The sequence below is a fragment of the Papilio machaon genome, chromosome 18 (genome assembly GCF_912999745.1).
Source record: "Papilio machaon chromosome 18, ilPapMach1.1, whole genome shotgun sequence".
Classification (NCBI taxonomy): domain Eukaryota; kingdom Metazoa; phylum Arthropoda; class Insecta; order Lepidoptera; family Papilionidae; genus Papilio; species Papilio machaon.
Window position 1 is genome coordinate 1,712,215 of NC_060003.1, and position 22,323 is coordinate 1,734,537.

At 33.3% G+C, this 22,323-nt stretch overlaps 1 protein-coding gene across 2 annotated transcripts in view; it reads left to right on the top strand.

The window, feature by feature from the left end:
- Positions 1 to 7,585: 7,585 nt before the first annotated feature.
- Positions 7,586 to 22,323, top strand: part of LOC106715481 (fibroblast growth factor receptor homolog 1) — a 73,619-nt gene continuing 58,881 nt past the window's right edge. For both annotated transcript variants that reach the window (XM_014508774.2, XM_014508773.2), the window contains exon 1: positions 7,586 to 7,798. The gene's annotated coding sequence lies outside the window, so the exon portion shown is untranslated. The remainder of the gene's footprint in view (positions 7,799 to 22,323) is intronic.

Sequence of the window (22,323 nt, forward strand, 5' to 3'; positions counted from 1 at the left end):
GAATGGTTGTCGCGCGTGACTCCGTCCCCGCGAAATTAAAAAAAACTGAATAAGATGCCTATGTGTTCTTTTAGAGTATGTGACTGTGCCAAATGTCATTAAGCTTCGTTGAACCGTTTCGGAGATACCTTCTAACAAACATTCAACTATCCATCCATCTTAACTTTCGCTTTGATAATATTAGTAAGATTTGAAATATTGCACACTTAACACGAATTATAACACAATCATCATCTCCCTAGCTTTTTCTCACTCACGTGGGGTCGGCAAAGAAGGTTTTATAAACCTTAAAGTTTTGGCTTTAGTTTTTAAGGCCGCCTGCCTGTCGCCAACCCTACTTGGGACGAATCATTTAACATTATTCTAATCAGAGTAGTAAGAGTAAAGAATCTTAAAAATACTTTTATATTCTGTTGTAATTATTAAGTCAACATTACAATTAAATTATGAATAAAATTTAACTGACGACATTGAATTGACCATCATTACTCAGAAATAATGATTTCAGATTTATGGTCGAATTAAAAAAAAAGTTTGCAAAAAGTTTTTACTTAGAAAATTCCACTGCAAACGGATTCCAACGGAAGCAAAGAACATGAGTAGAAACTAAAATTGTCTAATGCATGCAAATTCTTTTTTTTTCTCCGTGGGATCCTGACAAGACTCGATGTTAGCTTGACATAGGTTTGACGTATTAAATACAGATGAAAAAATCCAACATTCACAGAATATAAAAAAGTTTGTACGAATTGTGACCTTGAGATCACTTTCGATTGAATCAAGTTGATTTAGATTGTAAAATTATTAACACCACAAATTTTTCTTCAATGTTTTTACTAAGCGAGATATTTCTTAGATAGTTACAACTATCTTTGGTTTCTAAGACCAAAATTATACATATCTGTATTAAATATGACGTCATCACTCTTATTATCTGTGACAAAACAAATATAACAATATGTTTTATACAGCGATTTTGGTCTCAGAAACCAACGATTAGTTAGTTTTAGGGCTCGGTTTTCCACAAACTCCACCTATTTTGTGTATTTTAGATAGATCGTAAATTCGATCCTAAATTCTACATGAACTAGTTTCGCATAAAAGAAAGGGAAATCCTGATATGCAAAATAGCAAGAAAGGGCAATCCCTTTCACTTTTTAGTAAAAAATCTACAGTCAAATTGAGTTGAAATGAGAAATTATATTTGCACATTTCACTGGCTGACATGTTATTCATTATCTATGAATTTAATTTTGTATAATTTAAGTATTTAAATTGATGAAACAAACTTATCTGCCATTATAGCTTTACAGAGGTAAAATTGATAAGATAGGTTTTCCATTAAATTGGATTATAAATTACCGTTTTTTTTTAATTTCGCGCGGACGGAGTCACGGGCGATAGCTAGTTAAATATAAAGAATATGAAGTAAAGAATTAAAAAGCTTTAGAGAAACTTATTAAAAGCTATTGTGTGAGAGTTAAAACTATACAATTGCTAACCACATCCGACAGATCACATCAATCATACTAATTGATTCCTGTCAATTTTAATTGTTAAGCGCCCTCTATGAGTTTCCATTTTAAATTGATCCTCGCTCTATAAGATGGAGAAACGTCAAACACATCAAACCTAAACAAAATTAAAAAAATAATAATTACAAGTTATGTTAAATAGTTTTAACACTATCAGCCCTACTCAGTAGATGGTGACTTAGGGGTACATAAGTGTATAAAGAGGACCATTGACCCTGGGTGCTATAGTACATTTACAACCGTCTCCAGAAGTCTACTTGCAGTCAACAAGTGGAGATAAAGATACTAGTTTAGTTCTAGTTTAGCATACAAATAAATATCTTCACTAAACTCCAGTAAAAGGTAGGATAAAATAAAGCCTTATTCCCTTTGTTTTGTGCAAGATTCGAAACAAAGCCATAAGATTTCAAAGTAAAGTCAGGGTTGTCATTAAAATATAGCATTTGAGACGTTATCAATATTCCAGCGTCCACTGGCTCTGTCCTAATGCGGTATCCTCTGACTATATAGAAACAGACTAGGCTAGAGCCGATGTTGTATTAAATAAATGTTGCTTGTTTTTGCAACTGATGAGGTAAAGATGACAATACACATGCATACTGATACGTAAAATTAAAACATTTTTAACAAAACGAGCACACAAGCAAACAAGTTTGGAACTTGATAGTTTTAATCCAACAGAAGGGAACTTGACAGGTCCTGTCACTTAATAGTCAAAGGCGGTATCGATGTAGCAAATCTCGCTTGTTTGTCAATAAGTGGTTTATGGTGGACCTCACTGTGGTTTATGTAAATATTTTCTAAGATAGGGCTCTCTGTTGCCACGGGAGTGACAATCCGTACCTTTGTTCCACAGACTATGACAAGTTTAATGATTGTTTGGTGCAGTCTCGGATGATGTGTATAAATTTTTGACGTGGCTTTCCGCAGCCAAATTGATGAAACAACGTAATTGTCTTTTAAAGACTGTAAACATTTTGTGAATAATGTGTACATTTAAAGTTTAGCAAACAAAGCAGCAGCGAAAACTTACGTTTACATGTTTTATTTGTAACAAGTTTTTGGTCAAACAAAGCTGTATTGGATGTTAATATTTCTACTCAAACTTCACACTAATGGATACTTTGTAATAATGGTTTTTATCTTACTAATTTTTTAAATGCGAAAGTTTAGATGGTTGGATGTTTGTTTGAAGGTATCTCCAGAATGAGTTAACGGATCTTGATTAAATTTGGCATATATGTAGAACATAGTCTGGAAGAACATATAGGCTACTTATTACGTTTTTTTTAATTCCGCGCGGACAGAGTCGCGGGCGACAGCTAGAATAATTATAAATGTTAACAATCAAGTTCATTTAAAAAATTCTTCTTATACCTATAAATCATGAGGGTTATTTATTTCGCTTGACAATACTATTTAATTAAATTCAATGTTTCAATAAATAACAGTTACTATCCCAGCTATTCCGCGGTCTACAATCATTTACTATCCTACGTCAGTGTCGCACCGCCCTAATGATTTATAGCTGTGCGATATGACACGCTAACTGTACATAAAGTTATCGGGACGTTCGAACGAATACGGCATGATTTATTCGACGGATAAATCCGAAGAAATTGAATTTATTTCAATAACATGCAATTGTTGATTATTACAACCATGGACGTGGGATAAAGAGATTTGAAACTCGTAATACCGTTCAACGTTCGCGAAGCGTTCGCGTATTGGTAGCTGTCATATTTTTCAAGATTTGTGCTCCAGTGTCGCAGTGAAATTGTGTGTTTATGGGTTTGTGAACATTATTTTATAGGATAATATTAAATGTCGAATAAATTGTGAATCTCTAGTGGGGAAAATTGGAATATAAATACCGGTTACGGTTATAAAAAATAAAGATTGAAAGAACACAGATATCATTCGTGGTTCTAGATTTCTTGAGAAATAAATGTGTAAATAACAAATCAATATAACTATCTTACTAATATTATAATGTTTACATGGATGGATTGATGGATGTTTGTTTGGTAGCTCCAGAACGGCTGCATGGATCTCGCTGAAATTTAGCATAGATGTAGAACATATCCCGGAAATACACAGAAGCTTCTAATTAAGTTTTTTTTTTAAATCACGCGCGAACGTAGTTGCGGGCGACAGCAAGACGTGTAATAAAGATTCTTTCAATTTGAAATATGTTTCTTTAAGACGTCATTCGAAATTGTACTTTTTCAATGTACTAATTAATATTAAAGCTTCATTTTTATAATTATTCTAGTTTCAAGCGTCATTTAAATAAAATCTTCTTTAAGAATTTTGTTTACGCTTTTATGTCTATGAAAAACGTTCAATATCATGGTCAACCTTGCTAATATATTTCGGTACAGTCACCGTCTAATTCAGTGATAGTTAAGACAAGGATTTGTGTGTGTGAATGTACAAAATTATGCTCCTGACCTTTGAGCTAATAATTCACGCTAACAGAAATGAAAGCTTGTGCTTAATAATTTATTGTTTCACAGCTTTCTGTATGTAATCGGCAATTATTAGCATAACTTTTTTTTTATATGCTAAGGTGGTAATCTAGCTAGTGGCCAATTAAATACGCCTGAATAGCGAAGTGACCGTTGCACATATATATCCGCAATTGCAAACGCGTTGCCTATCTTTAACTGACAGAGGATAGGACGTACGTACAGAGAATATATCTCCTTTCTATGAGCCCCTCCTCCCGCAATTCCACTTCTTATGAGAAAGCTGTGGGAAGGGAAAGGGTACTAACATTTGGCCAACGACATGTACACCATTAGACGAAACGCGGAATTGCCGAACAATTCGTACAACGGGTGTTGTTATTGCTGGCGTCTACCAACTTTGAAGGTTCTTAATAATTTTTTTTATATTAGATTAGACGCTGCAATTTTATTATGTATTTATAGGTTTGTATTTTTACTTTCATATAGGGCAAATAACAGAGTATAAAATTGATTGGAAGATTTTTCTGCTTACATTTAATTAGCGTGAGTTTGCTGTTTGAGAGAAATGACCAAAATGTTTTGTACCTCTTTCTTTTCTATTTCACAGAATTGAATATTACAGACATAAATTTTCACTGTTTAAAAAAAAATAGAGAAATGACAAGTATTTCAACAGTGGAAACAGTTACTAATATAAACGCTAGTATCACCGGTTAGTAATCGTTTGTACTAGTAATTAACATGATGACAAGCAATGAAATTTATTATTTCCATCCAATTACAATCTATGTCCATACAATTTTCCTCAAGAAACTAACTTAGATTACAAGATAAATAAAGCAAGATAACTTGAAACAACTTTGTTTAACATATTGAGTAATAAATTGTTGGGACAGATAGCAGTTACTAAAAAAATGACGACTGAAGACAATTTAATTGTTTTTTTTTAAATAAATATTTACATAATAAGTACTTTAGGTTATTACGTTTGAATGGCAAGCCAAGACTAGACGTTACGAATCCCGCATTCCTTCTGAAAGGTCGCGTGTAAGACGACTCTAATATTAGCGCCGTATCACACTTCATTGATGAACGCGAGCTATAATGAATAGTTTATTGCTATACCAAGATGTCGCCCATTGATAAATAATTATACCTGTTGATTGTATGAGAAATTATTAGTTGCTATATTTAATCTGACTAGTTCATAATTTATAATTTAACTGGTGTACACAGTTATCAAAGATAAGTTCAGATGGTTGTTTGCTACCTACAGAATAACGGATACAAACGGACGGATAAAAACGGATTTAAATAAAATTAAGAACAGTTCTCTTTCTTGATTTACTACACTGACATTAATGATTAACGTATTTATTTTCCATTAGCTTATAAAGAGGAATACTTTTGCTTTTTTATTCTTAAAAAAAACTATTACATTGTTTTCAGTCTTAAAGTTTTTTTATCACTAATCTGTGTTCCACAATTAATCTTCCTAATATAATAAATGTGAATGTTTAGCTGGATGGATTTTTGTTTGAGAGTATCTGCAAAACGGCTTAACAAATCTCGATGAAATTTTGCATAGATAATATATCATAGTCTGGAAGAACACATAGGCTACTTATTAAGTCTTTTTAAAAAATTCCGCGCGGACGGAATCGTAGGCTACAGGTAGTTACTATATGTTAAACAAAGTTATTTCAAATTATGTTGCTGTAATTATCTCTTAGCTAGTTTCTAGAAGAAAATTGTATGGACATAGATTGCAACTAGATTATAATAATTTTGATTGCTTATCATCGTTTTAATTAGTAGATAAAGTCTAGAGTAGCGAAATTTTATTCTAGTGCGTTAGTATATTTTATCTAAATACTAGCTGTCGCTCGCGACTCCGTCCGCGCGCAGTTAAAAAAAACTTAATAGCGGTATGAAAAATAGATAGTTTCCGATTCTCAGACCTACTGAATATGAATATAAAATTTCATAACAATCGGTCAAGCCGTTTCAGAGGAGTACGGTAACAAACATTGTGACATGAAAATTTTATATATAAGATGTATAATTGATATTTATACCACAAAATGACATTATAAATAGCTGAGCACCGCATCCGACACGCGCGGGGTTTTTAAGTAAAGCCGTATCCGTGCAGGAAGTGGATACTTGCGTAGATACCAACAAATTTGTGGCACGAGAGACTAACGAATGATTTGGTGTATCGATTGATTGATGAATGGTTATATGTAGTGGTGGGGATAGTGTGATGAGCGGAGCGGATTATGTTTATCTAAGAAGCGATTATTGAGTTCTTAAGAAAAATTATTTGAAATTCCAAAATTCAGTATCGAGAGAGTTGAAAGAATAATAAATATTTAATGAAAACCATAGAGCTTGATATTATTTTTAATGTTTTTATTAATAACTAGCTTTTACCGGCGACTCCGTCCGCGCGGCATAAAAAAAAATGCACACAAGATAAAAAAGTTCCTATGTCCGTCTCCTAGTTCTAAGCGACCTCCCCATCAATTTTCAGCTAAATCAGTTCGATCGATCTTGAGCTATAAATAGTGTAACTAACACGACTTTCTTTTATATATATAGATAAGATAGGTCATAATTATGTCAGTAAGGTCTATCTCTTATTTATCTTGTTTTACTTTTGATAGCATTGGATGATCAAAAAAAAAACCAACATTTTATTATAACTCGTAGATCGATTTTCGGAACATTTTACACCGCAACTATGTAATTTCTTTTTCCTCGGAGCTACCGGAAGCCGGAACATTAGCCGGTGGTAAATAGGAATAGAGTACGATTTATTTTCTTAGAAACACAGTCGCTAGGAAACACGTTTCCTATGCGAAATAATAACGGCTTCTACAAATTCATCATTCTTTTATTACATTGCTCGTACGTGTTCATGAATGTATGTTTATTTTTATACGTAATCCAAAACTAGCTGAATAAATTATTTTTAGAAATATAATTCGAATAGAATAGTAAAATAATTGCCACTAACAACTATAGGAGATTATAATTTCTTTGTAAATATGCGAGGAATTCAGCAAAACTAAATACACAACACTCAACTAAATTTACGTCAACTTTATTTTTGTTGGCATTAAGAAAACTATAACAATTAATTTCAATTTATATTCTAATCTCTAATGACGGCTGACTGACACAACTATGTATACAATTTTAAAATACCCAACAAGATAATAGAAGAATACAAAAGACTTGTAATAAAAGCCATCAGAGTAAAGTACCCTAAGAAAACATCAATTTGTTATCGTACCATTGAATTTGCGCCAACGTTAACAGAATAAAACGAAAGCACGACTAACATTAATCAAAAGGCCGAATAAATCAAGAAAATTACGTAACTTGAACGCTGAGGCGCATTTTCTTCATTTTCATGCGACGACATTAAGCGAAAAAGAGAAGGAGTATTTGAATTTAACATTCCAGTACGATAGAAAGAGATGGATAGTGTTACCGCGCTGCCGTAGAGACCGGCGCAAGCGCAGGAGAGCACTGAAAGCTTCGTTTATCTTCAGTCTTCGCTCAAAGCTCGCGGCGTGCGGACGCGAGTACGGAAAATTCATTTCAATTTCTCACGAAATTCGAATGAGCGTATCATCGAACTCTTTGATTTTGTGCCCGTGCTATATAGTGCAGTGTATTGAATTTTATGTGTAGTTTTAAATCGGACATAATAATATATATGACGAAGGAGTTTTTTTTGCGGATGCCCAGCGGAATATTATTCATTCCAAGAAACTGGTAAGCAGATTTGTGTTATTTTGAGATATAATTAAATATAGAACATGGAGCGGTGCGTATGATATTGTAATTAGTTACATATTGAACGTGACTCATGAATTATCGGAACTGGTGGAGGAAATTTTTTGTCGTCCGGCTAAAAAATATACGCTACAAGTTGCGATACTGAAGCAGACATATTTTTCGTTTTTTTTAAAATGTGAAATAGGGTTTAAACTCATAGGGAAAGTTCGAATGAAACTACCCTAGACCTCGATATCTTACTAATATTATAAATGCAAATGTTTAGATGGATGGATGAATGTTTGTTTGAAGGTATCTCCGGAACGGCTGAACAGATCTTGATGAAACTTGGCACAGATGTAGAACATAGTCTGGAAGGACACTTAAGTTTTTTTTAATTCCGCGCAGACGGAGTCGCGGGCGACAGCTAGTTAGAAATATGTATAACAAATATTAATTGTATTAATATTACTTTGTATAAATTTTAGTTTTTTTATGAATCATATTTTGGCTTTATATATGACAAAATTTAAGCGTTTGAAAGATTTTTCACCAAGTTCTTGAGGTTTGTAATTTTTTTTTATGAAAGTGTTATTTACTTTATATCCTAAGTTAAAAATATAGAGATTTGTAATTCGTAGAGCGGGAAGCGTTGTTACATTTTTTCCTTATCCCAACTGAAAGGTTGCGAAATCAGTATCGAATCAAATCGAATCAGTATCTTTGACAAAACAGACATGACATTATGTTTTAAACGGAGATTTTGGTCTTAAAAACCCATGGTAATTGCGGCAGTTAAAAAAAGGTTGATAAATTGAACTTAGTTTTTAATTGGTTAACTTCAATAGACTCTTAATGTGGTTTACTCATACTACATCATACTAAATCTGATAACTCTGAGTACGACTGTAAGTGCGTCATTTATTGTCTTTGAAATTCATATGCATGAAACTTTTGTATTGAAAAGAAACATGTTAAAATAATTATAAATGTAAGAGGAACCTTCGGGGGCTGGTCCCGGGTTCGAATCTCGGTCCCTTTGCCATTCATCGTAACGCACAACACGTGGCTAACAATGTGTTTTTGTTGCCGGCACAGAGACGACCGTGCAGTCTGTTTTTGATTAAAAAATTTTAACCGATTTCAAAAATTTCAATTCGTGTCTATTCTTTTTTGTCTTGAGAGAAAATAAAGTAATAATTTTTAATACTTAATTTATTATATAAATTTATAATAATATTATAAAATAGGTATCCGTTCACACGACCACGAAACGTGAGTTAAGTTATTGGCCTGTTAAAACATATTTAGAACGTTATGAATACGTTATAAAAAAATTAAAAACCAACGTAAAAGTGAACGAAAGATATTAAAATAAGAATTACAATACTTTTAAAAGAATAAAGTTTGTCTTGATTAAAAAAACATTCAATTGCAATATGTACAAATTTAAGTACACTCAATGAAGTCTCCTGACTTCCTAGCAGTCTCTGTTCTTTCCGGTCACGCGTCCCGTTTGCCGCGCACGTGGTTCCGCAGCAAAAAAAAAAGTAGACGAAAGAAGATGTTACATTTTAATCTATTACTAGAACAGCTGCCGACATTAACGCAGTTTTGTGTAATTGAATAAATATCAGCATTCATATAATTAATGTAGAATCCATTCTATAACGATCTTCTACAGCCTACGAAGTAAATAAGTTCTTGTGTACATTTATTTAGTAAGCCTCGATGGCTCAGGCTTGACTTGTTATCTGCAGGTTCGAATCTCGGCATGTATCCACGTGTTTTCCGATTTAAATATGTTCATTTATCCGACGTTCTTACGGTGAAGAAAAACATCGTGATCAAACCTGCACATATCTGTGAAGAAATTTAAAGATATGTGTGTTGTAATCAACCCGCACTTGGCTCCAAGCTCCAAGCCCCTCAGTGGGGACGTATAGTGAGTTGATATTCAATATTAGTAAAACGTAAATCCTTTGTACAAAGTAAAGCGTAATTACCAAGCAAATTATACGTGAACTAGAATCGCTTATCAAAAGTCCATTGGTGTAGATTAAAAATTTAGGTTATTCATTACGAATTATCATACGTGGTGGGGAATAGTTCTTTGTAGTAGCTCCCTGTTTATCCCCCCCTCTCCCTTAGTGAACAATTTTAGTAATTTGTAAAAAGTACTTATAACTTATTTCTTATACTAGCAACGGTGGCTTAGTAGGGCTCACGAAGCTTTCAACGTTGTCATATTTTGTAAAATATACAGTCAAAATCTGTTATAACGACATCGAAGGGACTACTCATATTGAGTCGTAAAAACCGATAGTTGTAACAACTGGTGACAGGTATTAATAGGAAAGATATGTATATAACATTCAGCCAGGACCTTTGATTTTGGTCCATTTAACCGGTATGTTGTTCTAAACGATGTCGCCATAAACGGTTTTGACTGTAATTAAAAAATTATATCTTTCACTCTGGATATCTGAGACCAAGATCTCTGTATAAAACATATATCGTGATCCCTGTCATTTCTTTTGAAGAAACAGAGATAACAATATTTTGTTTTAAACGGAGATTATCATCTCAGAAATCCAAGGTGAATCTATAGATATGGGATAATATGTACATATCAATCTGAAAGAGTACTAGTTTCTTGGTAAAGTGGGCTCTCTTCGTTCGCTGTTTTTGTTGCCCAGAAGAAGATGGAACTTGATGTAATTTAAGTTTAAGATTTTAAGTTTCAGATACTAAATTAGATATAAAACTTATTGTATGAGATGGAAGAAGTCGCAAGCATCAAGTATCAAACAAATAGAAATATAAATCAAATTTATTTATTCCAAGGTGAGGAAATTCTCAGGCAATAAAGTATCAAGAAGTGGCGACTTGTTATCACTTACAAGACTCGAAGCGATATCGTCGCGGTACTTCTATGATTTATGAATGAATACAATGACAGGAGGAAAAAAACTCCAACGCTATTTGTCGCACTCTGTGCCGCTTAATGATAACTTAAGCTCTCCCTTAGTGTAGATTCTATACTAACTGTCGTAATTGTTAAGTAGTCCTTAAAATTGTTTTACTAATTTTCATTTTGTTTTAGATACTGTTTCTCCTTTTTATATTAAAAAAAACTAATTTTAGTAGGTTAAAGTAAAATCGATAACATGGGGTGGATTCTATATCCTGTCAAAGTTTTGTTGTGTGTTTTTGCTTCTTTATTTATTTTAATGTACATACTACAGCTTTAAAGGGATATGGTTTTGACGAGTACTTTGTTGTCTTAAATATTTTTCAATATATATTTGTACCAACATAAAAGAAAACAAATATCTCTTTAATGTTGGTACAAACATTTATGGCTAACGAACCTCGAGTTATAACGCAAAATTATTGTCATTGTTTAAAAAAACAGTGAAACCCGCCTTTAATTTAACTTTACGTAATAATTTTATAAGTAGAACAAATTCTTACGTGTATTTGTTCCGAAAATACTTACTCAAAGTATAAAGTTCGGCGTACATACATCTTTAATTTAAATAATCTATAGCCGATCTCTGTATAAACATTCTTAACGGGTTTGCCGATCTTGAGAAGTATTTTTGATTCGTATTTTATGCCGAGTTTCTTTTAAGTTTTTTTTCTTTGGATCTTCGATAATCTTAAATAATGTTTATGTAAACATTCTAAGAGATTTATTATTACTTTTTTAAATGCTTACGCTTATCTGTCTAAGGAATTCAGTGGTTTTAAATTACGATTTTTACCAGTTCATGAAGTAATATTTATTGGTAAGTATTGTAATTTTTTTTACGTACGTTTAATATGTATAAATATTGATAATTTCCATGGCTGAAAATATTATTTGTAATCTATGAATTTAATTTGAATAATTAAATTTGGCGCCGATGTAGAACAACAACGGTCTCGAAGAACACGTTGCTACTTATTATGTTTCTCTTTAATTCCGAGCGTACGGAGTCGTGGGCGACAGCTAGTAATATTGTAAATGCGAAAGTTTAGATGGATGGATGGATGTTTGTAAGAAGGTATCACCGGAACTGATCAACGGATCTTGATGAAATTTGGCGCAGATATGGAACATAGTCGGGAAGAACACATAGGCTACTAATTTTGTTTTCAGTTCCGTGCGCATGAAGTTGCGGGCGACAGCTAGTTGATAATAAACGTAAAAAAATTATCAAGAAAGTTTGTTCCGATTTCTCATTTCCACTGAATTCGACTATATATTAGGTCCTTACATATGAAATTGGCGTTTTGTATGGGAGGAACAAAAAGTCGAATATTTTTTTATATAATGTATTTAATTAATCAAAGTATGAACCATTATTTTCTATGCACTTTTGCCATCTCATAGGTAGTTCATTGATCCCTTTACTAAAAAAACCAGTCGGACGGGAATCAATAAAATCTTTGAAGGCGATTTGGACTGCCCCATCGGAGTTGAATTTTTTCCCTTGCAAGAAGTTATCCAAATTTCGAAAAAAATGGTAATCTGTTGGAGCAAGGTCCGGGGAGTACGGAGGATGTCTTAGACTTTCCAATTGAAGCTCTTCTAATTTAGTAGCCGTCTGTTGCGCAGTGTGTGGTCTAGCGTTGTCGTGAAGCAGCAGTGGCATGGAGCGAGTGACCAGCCTAGGTTGTTTAGCCGCTAGCTTTTCCATCATGGTTTGCAATTGCTGACAATAGACATCTGCCGTAATAGTCTGGCCAGATTTGAGAAAACTGTAATGAACAATACCGGCACTAGTCCACCAAACGCTTACAAGTAACTTTTTTGGGGTTAATTTTCGCTTGGGACAGGATTTGGCTGGCCGGCCAGGATCCAACCATTGCGCTGAGCGCTTCCGATTATCGTAAAGAACCCATTTTTCATCACAGGTAATGATTCGGTTTAAAATACCTTCATTATTGTGCCGGTTTAGTAATGTAACGCAACAGTCGACGCGCGTTTGCCGGTTTGCTTCAGTCAATTCGTGAGGTACCCACCTTTCAAGCTTTTTAATCTTCCCAATTTGCTTCAAGTGAATTAAAACAGTTTTATCACTAACATCGCAGCCTGCAGCTAACTCGGACGTGGTTTGCGATGGATCCGCTTCCACAATAGCCTTCAACTCTTCATTATCAACTTGAGTCTCAGGCCGTCCACGGGGCTTGTTCTGCAGATCGAAATTTCCAGAACGAAAACGTTGGAACCAAAAACGAACTGTGTTTTCTTTTGCAACACGACCGCCATACACATCATTCACCCTTCGAGTCGTTTCCGCAGCACTAGTGCCACGGCGGAACTCGTACTCGTAAATAATGCGATATTTTAAGTTTTCCATTTTGTAAAATGAGTGACGCAAACAGAAAAAAACAGAAGAAAAAAAAACAAATGAATGACGGTCATCGAACCACAAATACATGAGTCTATAGCTGTACAAATTTGAATTTGGAATTCCTTACCAAAGAGGAGAAATTCGTGATTAAAGTGGCCAGTACGAAAAACGCCAATTTCATATGTAAGGACCTAATATTAAATCTTACTCACCGTGATTTGTAAGTTTACCAGTTTTAATAAAGTTTTATTTGTCGTTTACCCTAAAAAGATAAACGTATAACATTAAAAAAATTAAAAATGTTCTGTTGGTAATTATACGTAGTGACGTAGAACATTATATGGGTTAAGACGTTTTTAGATCTGGGTTTATAGTCACAATATACTCAGCTTAAAAAAAACTATATTTCTTTTTTTTTACTATTGCCAGTCAAAAGTCTTTTGATCATGTTTAACGAGCATTAACTTTGATATATAACTTGTTTGTAAATGGAAACGCATTAGTCTTAAGTAAATATGTTTAACTTTATCTGTCCTAAATGTTGTAACATGACTTAATTGTTATTTAAAAATGATTTCTTAGTAGCAAGTGCTATTTAAACATAATATGTACATGTGTTTTATGTAGTAATGGGTAAATGAACTAAAACTAATGACCTGTAGATCAGCTCACGGCTCGCACGTGCGAATCAGATCAGTGAATTAATTCGCAAATCAACTCTGCATAAAGCTATAATGTGCGTTTCGAGCTGCGACCTAAAAGTCACCGGGCAGTATGAGATATTATTTCATTGATTTATAACGATCCGTGAGCCGCGAGCATATGATTGGTCGGCTGGCTCACGGCTCGTCGACTCGAATAGTTATACTACGTCGCGTTGAGTCGTGAGCTGCAAATTTAGTTATTGAGTCTCAGCTCAACGGTTCAGTTCTAAGTGACCTGAACCATTGAGCCGGTTCAGAGCTCATTTACACAAGTTAAGTTTTAAGAAACAACAGCCGTTGGAACACGTGCAACACACGTATAAAACAAAGTATTATGTTAAGTTTCAATAGTACGTATTAGTACTAGTACTAGTATAGTATAGTACGTCATAATAGAATTAAAAAAATACTTAGTAAGTAGTCTATGTGTTCTTCCAGACGATGTTCTACATATGTAGCAAATTTCATCAAGATCCTTTGAGCCTTTCCGGAGATATCTTCAAACAAACATCCATCCATCTAAACATTCACATTTATAATATAATATTAGTACGATTTCTGTGAGCAGCGTTTACTTCGCTATTTTGGCGATGTTAGGTGCCCGACCTTGGTCAAAAAAAACACTAAACTGCATATAGGTGTGTAGGCACTGGCTAACGATTTCTTGGTAGTACATAAAACGCAATGAAAATAGATCATCTCCAAACAACATTTTAAGCCGTGAGATATAGTGGGCATTAAAAGATATTTCGGCTTGGCAGTAAAAAAATCACAAGAATTATCATCTATGGTTTATTTGATACTGCTGTCTATGCACTATTTAATACTACACTAGCCCGCAACTATGTCCGCACGGAATTAAAAAAATAGTTACAAAAACCTCTGTCACCCGGAGATAGAGCGTAGCTTTCCAACAGTAAAAATTTTCAAATCGGTTCCGTTTCGGAGCCTGTTCAGTGCAAACAAACAAACAATCAAATCTTCTTTATATTAGTACTAGCTTTTACCCGCGACTTCGTCCGCGCGGAATAAATAAAATGCACACAAGGTAAAAAAGCTGCTATGTCCGTCTCCTAATTCTAAGCTACCTCCCCATCAATTTTCAGCTAAATCAGTTCAACCGACCTTGAGTTATAAATAGTGTAACTAACACGACTTTCTTTTATATATATAGATAGGTATAGATATGGAAAATTTAAGATGGGTGCGTTATCTATATATATATATAAAAGAAAGTTGTGTTAGTTACACCATTTATAACTCAAGAACGGCTGAATCGATTTGACTGAAAATTGGTGGGCAGGTAGCTTAGAACCAGGAATAGGACATAGGATAATTTTTACCCCGTTTTCTTTTTTTTTTTTTTTATTCCGCGCGGACGGAGTCGCGGGTAAAAGCTAGTTTGTTATAAGTAACTAGATTGAAAATGTATAACAGACTGAAAACTAATGAAAAACTTTTAAATTTCGAATCTTAACAAGATTTGAAATAGCACGGATTTATTTAAGTTTAATTTTTTTTTTTGCATATTTTCACTTTTCATTGTCACTGGCATTTCTATTTCCGAAACGCTCTGTTCGGTCTGCGTTTGACGCCCATTGCGTATACTGATCGGCAAACTTGAACTGTATTGAAATTAATGACATTGAATAATGAACCATATTCAATTTAAATAGGGTTTATATTTGTGTAATAGATGTAATAGTGTAATAGATTTTCAATGATCATTTGTTTCTGAACGGACATTGTAGTTGTATTTTTGCTTGGAACTATTTTTGTTCTGTGGAATTAATGTTTTATTTATAAGAAGGAGAAATTGCTTTAAATGGATGCCGGTTGCTATTCTGCCTATTGTTAGAATAATTGTAATGTAAATAAGTTCTTATATCTTGTTTTAAAATAGTTTTTTTTTAATACTTAGACAAGTTTTACTTTCAGATGAGACACATTTCCATAAGAAGATAATAGTATCTTCTTAAGAATGTATTTGACATATTAAGAAAAAAGAACCGAATCATATTTTAAGTTTTCTTGTCATCTAGAAAATTACCAAACAAAATATTTGTTACCTTAAAAAATCCACTTTATTATATTAGTTGAGTAAAATACAACATACTCTTATGGTCTATGAATACCGACGTCATAGAAATCTATGCTTGTCTAATGCTTACATTTTATTACATAAGCCTGTTGGTTACAAATTGAAGTTCAATGAATTTCCTTGAATTTTAATGCAACTCTGTATGTATGTGTGTATGAATATTGTCTAATTTGTATGATAGAGGCGCGTAACGTTTAGTTTTTTCGCCGCCAGAGAGCGCGAGAACACCCGTTGCATAATAAATTACCTTATATTTAAAGATACTCGCTTGAATAGTTTTTTTATAAGAGAAGGGGGCAAACGAGCAGCGGGAACACCAAGGTGTTCATCGACGCCCATGGACATCTGCAATACTAGAGGAATCGCAGATGCGTTGCCTTTGAGATGGAGTTCGTTTTTTTCTTGTTCATAACTTTAGAAAAAATATACTTAGGAACTATTGAACCTAAGTTAAGGCGTTGGTAAGCGTTCTAACATTTTGCCAAACATTGCGTGTTTGTTAAATTATTATTGATAGTGTTAAGTCTTGTTGGGCACTTTTGTCCACATTTGAAAACCTGGGTCAAATAGATTTGTCAAACATGTTTGATCGTTTACCGGACTACCGTTTTATACGTGCGAAATGACGAATAATGTCAATGATTTTGAAAAAAGAATTTAGCCCGATCTTTTAGGGTATTCAATACTTATGTAAAGTTATCGTGAAAAGAGACTATAACAAATAGTAAGTACAACCCTGTGCGAAAGCTCAAAAGGTCACTTCGGTATCGGCGCGATACACCGCTTCCTGCAGACTGTCTGATTGCCTACGATATTGTATACGACTGTACTATAATGATTGACAGCATCAATAGACTCGATGTGTGAAGAAAGGTACCTTCAAAGACCTACAAAGAACTTTTAAAGCAACTCTATATAATTCTATGTATTTCTTCAATAATATTAAAAAGTTAAAATAAATACCTATGTCTCTGTCGTATTGTACTAACTTTATACTCTACGGGTAACTTTTTCGTAAGTTTTACGACACTTTTAAAAAGCTTTTGAAATTTCTTCAAAAGGTTATATTACAAGGTAATTTTTAAAAGAACTACTTTTACTTACTTTTTTTTTTACTTAACTCAGGACATTTTATGGACTAAAAAGCATTCCAGTGTGTTGATAGCATCAGACGGGGGCTACAAATGGGATCGTAATGGGATAACCACTTCAATTACAAAGTTACGTAATACCGCGTCACGTTTTCAAGTACAAGGAATATTGTCGAAAGATTTTTCTATTATTTTTACTGAAATTGATTATTTAATACAAAGTACATACATCTGACTAGTGTCAGACTATCAGACAAGTTACTATCCACGGATAAAAAAAAATTAAAATCGGATAACCAGAAGCGAAGTTCTAAGGTAACGAACAGAAAAACTTTCATAAATTAAGAACCATCGTATTTTTGAAGTTAGTTAAAAATAGAATACATAATCACGTTCATTTTTATTTAATTGTATAAAAATAGTTAACTTTAACACTTAATTAACATTTTAAATTACATTTTAAAAGAAATGAACGTTTTAATCTTGATATACATCATATGTCCTACTAGACACGGCGGCGTAAATAAAATGAAAACAAAACACACACAAACGCATGCTGGTAATTCAATAAAACAAAAACGGTCAGTGATTGTCTTAAATCACATGAGTGGTGCATTATCTTCGATTGTCCAACGACCATAAATATTAAGATCCACGGCGGCGAAACGGAACGCACTTGTCAAAATATCACACGTTGAATTTTACCTTGTGTCCTAAGATTTAAGGTTGAATATCGCATGGGCGATTCTATGTGGCAAGTGTCATTTCACGTTCCGATACACGGATGAGACGCAATAAATTTCAATTAATGCCGCCGACAGGCTAAGACAATGTCTTATGTCTGATATTCGGCTAGATTATTTCTTGTCGTTCATTCATTACACTTAAAACTTACGTGTGCAAACAATAGTATTTAATTATTATTTTTTTATTCGATATTGAAGACATTTACGTAAATAAACTCGTAATACGTAGGTTATATGTTTTCTGTCAAACGTAGATTAGCACGGATTACACAAAAATAAGATTTAAAGTTTGTGACAAACGTATGAATACGTTCATTATATTATTTTATACTAGCTGTCGCCCGCGACTCCGTCCGCGCGCAGTTAAAAAAAATTAATAGGAGTATGAAAAATAAATGTTGACTGATTCTCAGACCTACTGAATATGCTCACAAAATTTCATGAGAATCGGCCAAGCCGTTTCGGAGGAGTACGGGAACGAAAACTGTGACACGAGAATTTTATATTATATAAGATTTTGTTCGTTATAACTTGAAACTTTTTAAAAATCTTTAAACATTGAAATAGACAATTTAAAATGTTGGAAAAGGTCTCTTTCATCAAAACAATTATGAATCAGAACATTATTAGAACTAAACAGCAATGATTTCCTTTCTAAATGTTTTTATTTATGAAATTCAATTTACTAATAATCAAATTCGACTGCCATTTTGAGTCTGAGATGTTTCTAAATTGCTCATTAGATTTTATTAAAATTATATTCTTATTCAAAAAACGTGGCACATAAAAATTTAATAACCTTTTAAGATGTTTATTTGAGTATCATGCAAGATGCATAAGCTATCATTAGTCCACGTGTACTTTATGTAATGTGCGAATTTATAAATATTTATCATTCAACACAATGCTGGGGACGAATACGTCCTCTTCCCGAGACATGATCGTAAATAAACAACATATTTATAATCAATCGTCATATTAACATATAAATATGTTGATAACACCCTCCGATCCGGACACGATACGACATTTTGACGTAATGTTGACGATAGCAATTGAATTACAATATGCTTCTTTAGGATATGTTCATTTGATTCTTTGGTCGGAGACTTAAATATTTTATGTTCATGGGAATCATGTAAATCGTTGAAACATTATCGTAAATATGTAGTCATATAAATATTTTTGAATTTTATAAATTCTACGTTACGTGACTATCGCGAACTGAAATAATATATTCACATGAACATGACATAGTCACGGATGTAATAAGAAAGTAAGAACGTAAACCGTTTGACAACCTAACCACCATCAAAAATCGAAAAGATTCATAACTGATTTTGCTCAACCATCTCTAGTGTATTGTCTTACTAATAACCTTTAAATAGACACTCTATAAAAGCTTTTTAAAATCTTATGGTGGTTTACTCTAAAAAATGGACAACTAGATTCAAGTCTTGTTATTTTATTAGATACATTAACGTGGGATGTTTCGACCCGTATCAAGTGATTCACACAGCTCTGTATGGATTCTATGAAAAATAATAAAGACAATAATAGCCTAGACATCATTGCAAGCGGCGTCGGGCGCCGAGCGAAGCTTCCACGACGAAATAACTTTTAACATTTACATAAAGTTGAGTGCACATTCGATTAATATTTCTTTGCCACCATCAGAAATCATTCCCACTTCCTCGTACGTGTAGTGAATTTTATCTTTCGTTTCACTTAGTTAGTTGTCCAATATGGGTGTGCGAGAGAGACAGCGTCTTATTGGAGTCAATCATCTATATTCGTGTTGCCTACTGGAATATTATCGGCGCTTCCGGTAGTCTTAAGTCATTGACTTGAAGATGTATATAGTGTTGCCAGTATTTGACTGCTTTTTTACTTATGACTGTAAAAGGTTGTAGTATTTTTAAGTGTTACTTTTCACTCGATTCCGAATTTTTTCCCCGCGGTACCTTAGGATGAGTTTACACTGTCGTAACACTTGGATCAAAACGTATTGGATTGTATATAATTAATTAAACATTCTAAGCAGTATTTATCTGTAAGCTTTCCTTTGGTAACACCGATATCCGTACTCGGTGTTTTCTAGTATGTATAGACTCTACTAAAACTCCTTTTCCACTAGCGTGAATAGTCATACGAGTAGACGTTTGTGATTAGGTACTATTTGACACACATAGTCTTCACTTTCGTAACACCTATTACAATTTATCATCCCCTTAACAGAGATAACAAGTTTAACGTGTATTGTTCTTTTATAAAAAGGTTTCATATACTATTTGTTGTATTTCATAGCTATATGTTTATAGTTATATATTGTCTGTGACTGTCATTGTGGGTTGCTATCGGAGAGTTTTTTACAGGTTTTCGAAAACTTGTCTATTTGTATATTTCTTAACAAGTATTCTTGCTACGACAGAAATTTATAGATAGAAATTGCAGTTATACTGTCGCTCTAGTGGAAAATCTATAAAGTCCTCCAATATCTATTCAATTAACGTTCTTAATTAATAACTCGGTAGCATACAATAACGGTTTGCGAAGCTCACTGGATTTGAATTTGCAACACGTAGCCCTATGCTGTCCGCCGCTATGACTAATAATCTATTTCTGGAAGTCATAGATAATCTATTGAATAAACAATGTTGAATTTAATACTTTGTAATTGCATCGTTATAAAATAATATAGTGTTGAACACATAATAAAAGAAAGGATTCTAAATCGATAAAAATGAATAAATTGGAACCGATCCAAAAATATACTTAGAACTCGATTTTTATAGAGACAACGTTTTTTCCTCTTTATTAAAAATAAAGGGACTTTGGTTCTTATGCACATGTCAGTCCCATAGAAAACAACTTACAATATCATTACAAATACATTTACAAGAAAATAACAAGAAATAATGATAACAAGGAAAAGTATTTACAATTTTATAAGGCCTTCAACACCATGTTGCGGACTCTGTCTGCTAGGTCCGACAATGGTTGGGCCAAAGCACTCAGAATTTCGCCAACATTGAAGTGACAACGTTCTTAACATGGGGAGTAAATTTTTCAATAATTCTGAGATAATTTCCTATCCTTTTCATTAAAAACCGTTCCTACCATATTTTACTTTTTCATACATTTATCTATAATGAAACCTTTTTAAATCCTTAACACTCCTGACCTACCAAACTTGTCCTGGATAAAATGTGACCGAAACACTTTCGAAAGCGCTACGCATACAAACAATGATTTCTGTGAAGGGCCATCGCAGTCAACACGTCTATTGAATATAAAAGATATGATCGATATACCAAACAAATATTTCTCTACGAAATCTTTGAATCCTAACTTTATCAACAATTCGGAAGAAAAGTTTTTTATAAGAGAAGGAGCAAACACCTCCTTTGTATCGTTAGCCTAAAGGCCATATCATGTATAAAATTCTAGTACTCCAAAAATTACAGTGTTTAGTTATACACGTATTTAACCCTTTGACTGCCGGTGATTGATATTATAGACGTTAATGTGGGTATAAAAGAGCATGTCCTCTTAAATAAGTATAGCCGAAATTACTTCTGATATAATTACTTTATTTATTATACGTCAAGATTAAAAAGCATTTGGAAGCTTATGCCTTATATTATTTCAACAATCATTATTTCTGGTTGTGTAACATCAGCTTGATAAAACAGTTGACATATGTTTGAGCTAAAATGTATTTGAAATACTAAGTTTTTTTATGGTTAGGTTTACTTAGTCTTCTAAAATATCCAACAGTTTGGCAAACATCAGATAATGTTATTATTAGATGTGTCATAATTTAAACCTTGTTAAGTCCCGTGAGATGTAAGTGTTTCTTGCAGCAATTGATCCTGATTATTATCAACTCTATCCCGCCTTCGGCACTTCGGGATGGATTTATACAGCGACGATAGATAAAAGCATCGGACTATTATTACTACATTTATAAATTACTATATAGATATTACCTAGGTATTATGCCGAGGGTCCTAGGTACGATTCCCAGACGAGATAAAATGCTTTGCAAAAACGACTATAGTTATTGAGATTATAAATGACATAAAGCGATAAAAATAACTTAGTTTGTTATAGTTTCGCTAATTTTATTTTCTCGATATGTTGATAATCACTTTTGACTACTCTAGTTTCTTTATTGCTATACAATTCATGGCCCTATTCTGATGATTAACAATAGCAAGGGCGGTAGGTCTTGATAAAAAAGAAAGGGACATTAACACACTTGTTATACCAGCGTATCTGTTTGTGAATGCGCATTGTTATTCTGAAAACCGTTCGATTAACAAGAAAGAATTCTGTCACGACACTATCTAAGAATTTGGAATGATCGCGCGGAATGCTAATTGCGGTCGCCGTAGCATGTTCGTGACGATGTTAGAATTGTGTTTACGTTTTCGGTGATCAGAATTAGGCCGCCAGGACTTTTGGCTATGGTGATTGATGAAGGTAATTTAGTAGCCTATTATGTTAAGTTTCGATAAATTATTTTCGAG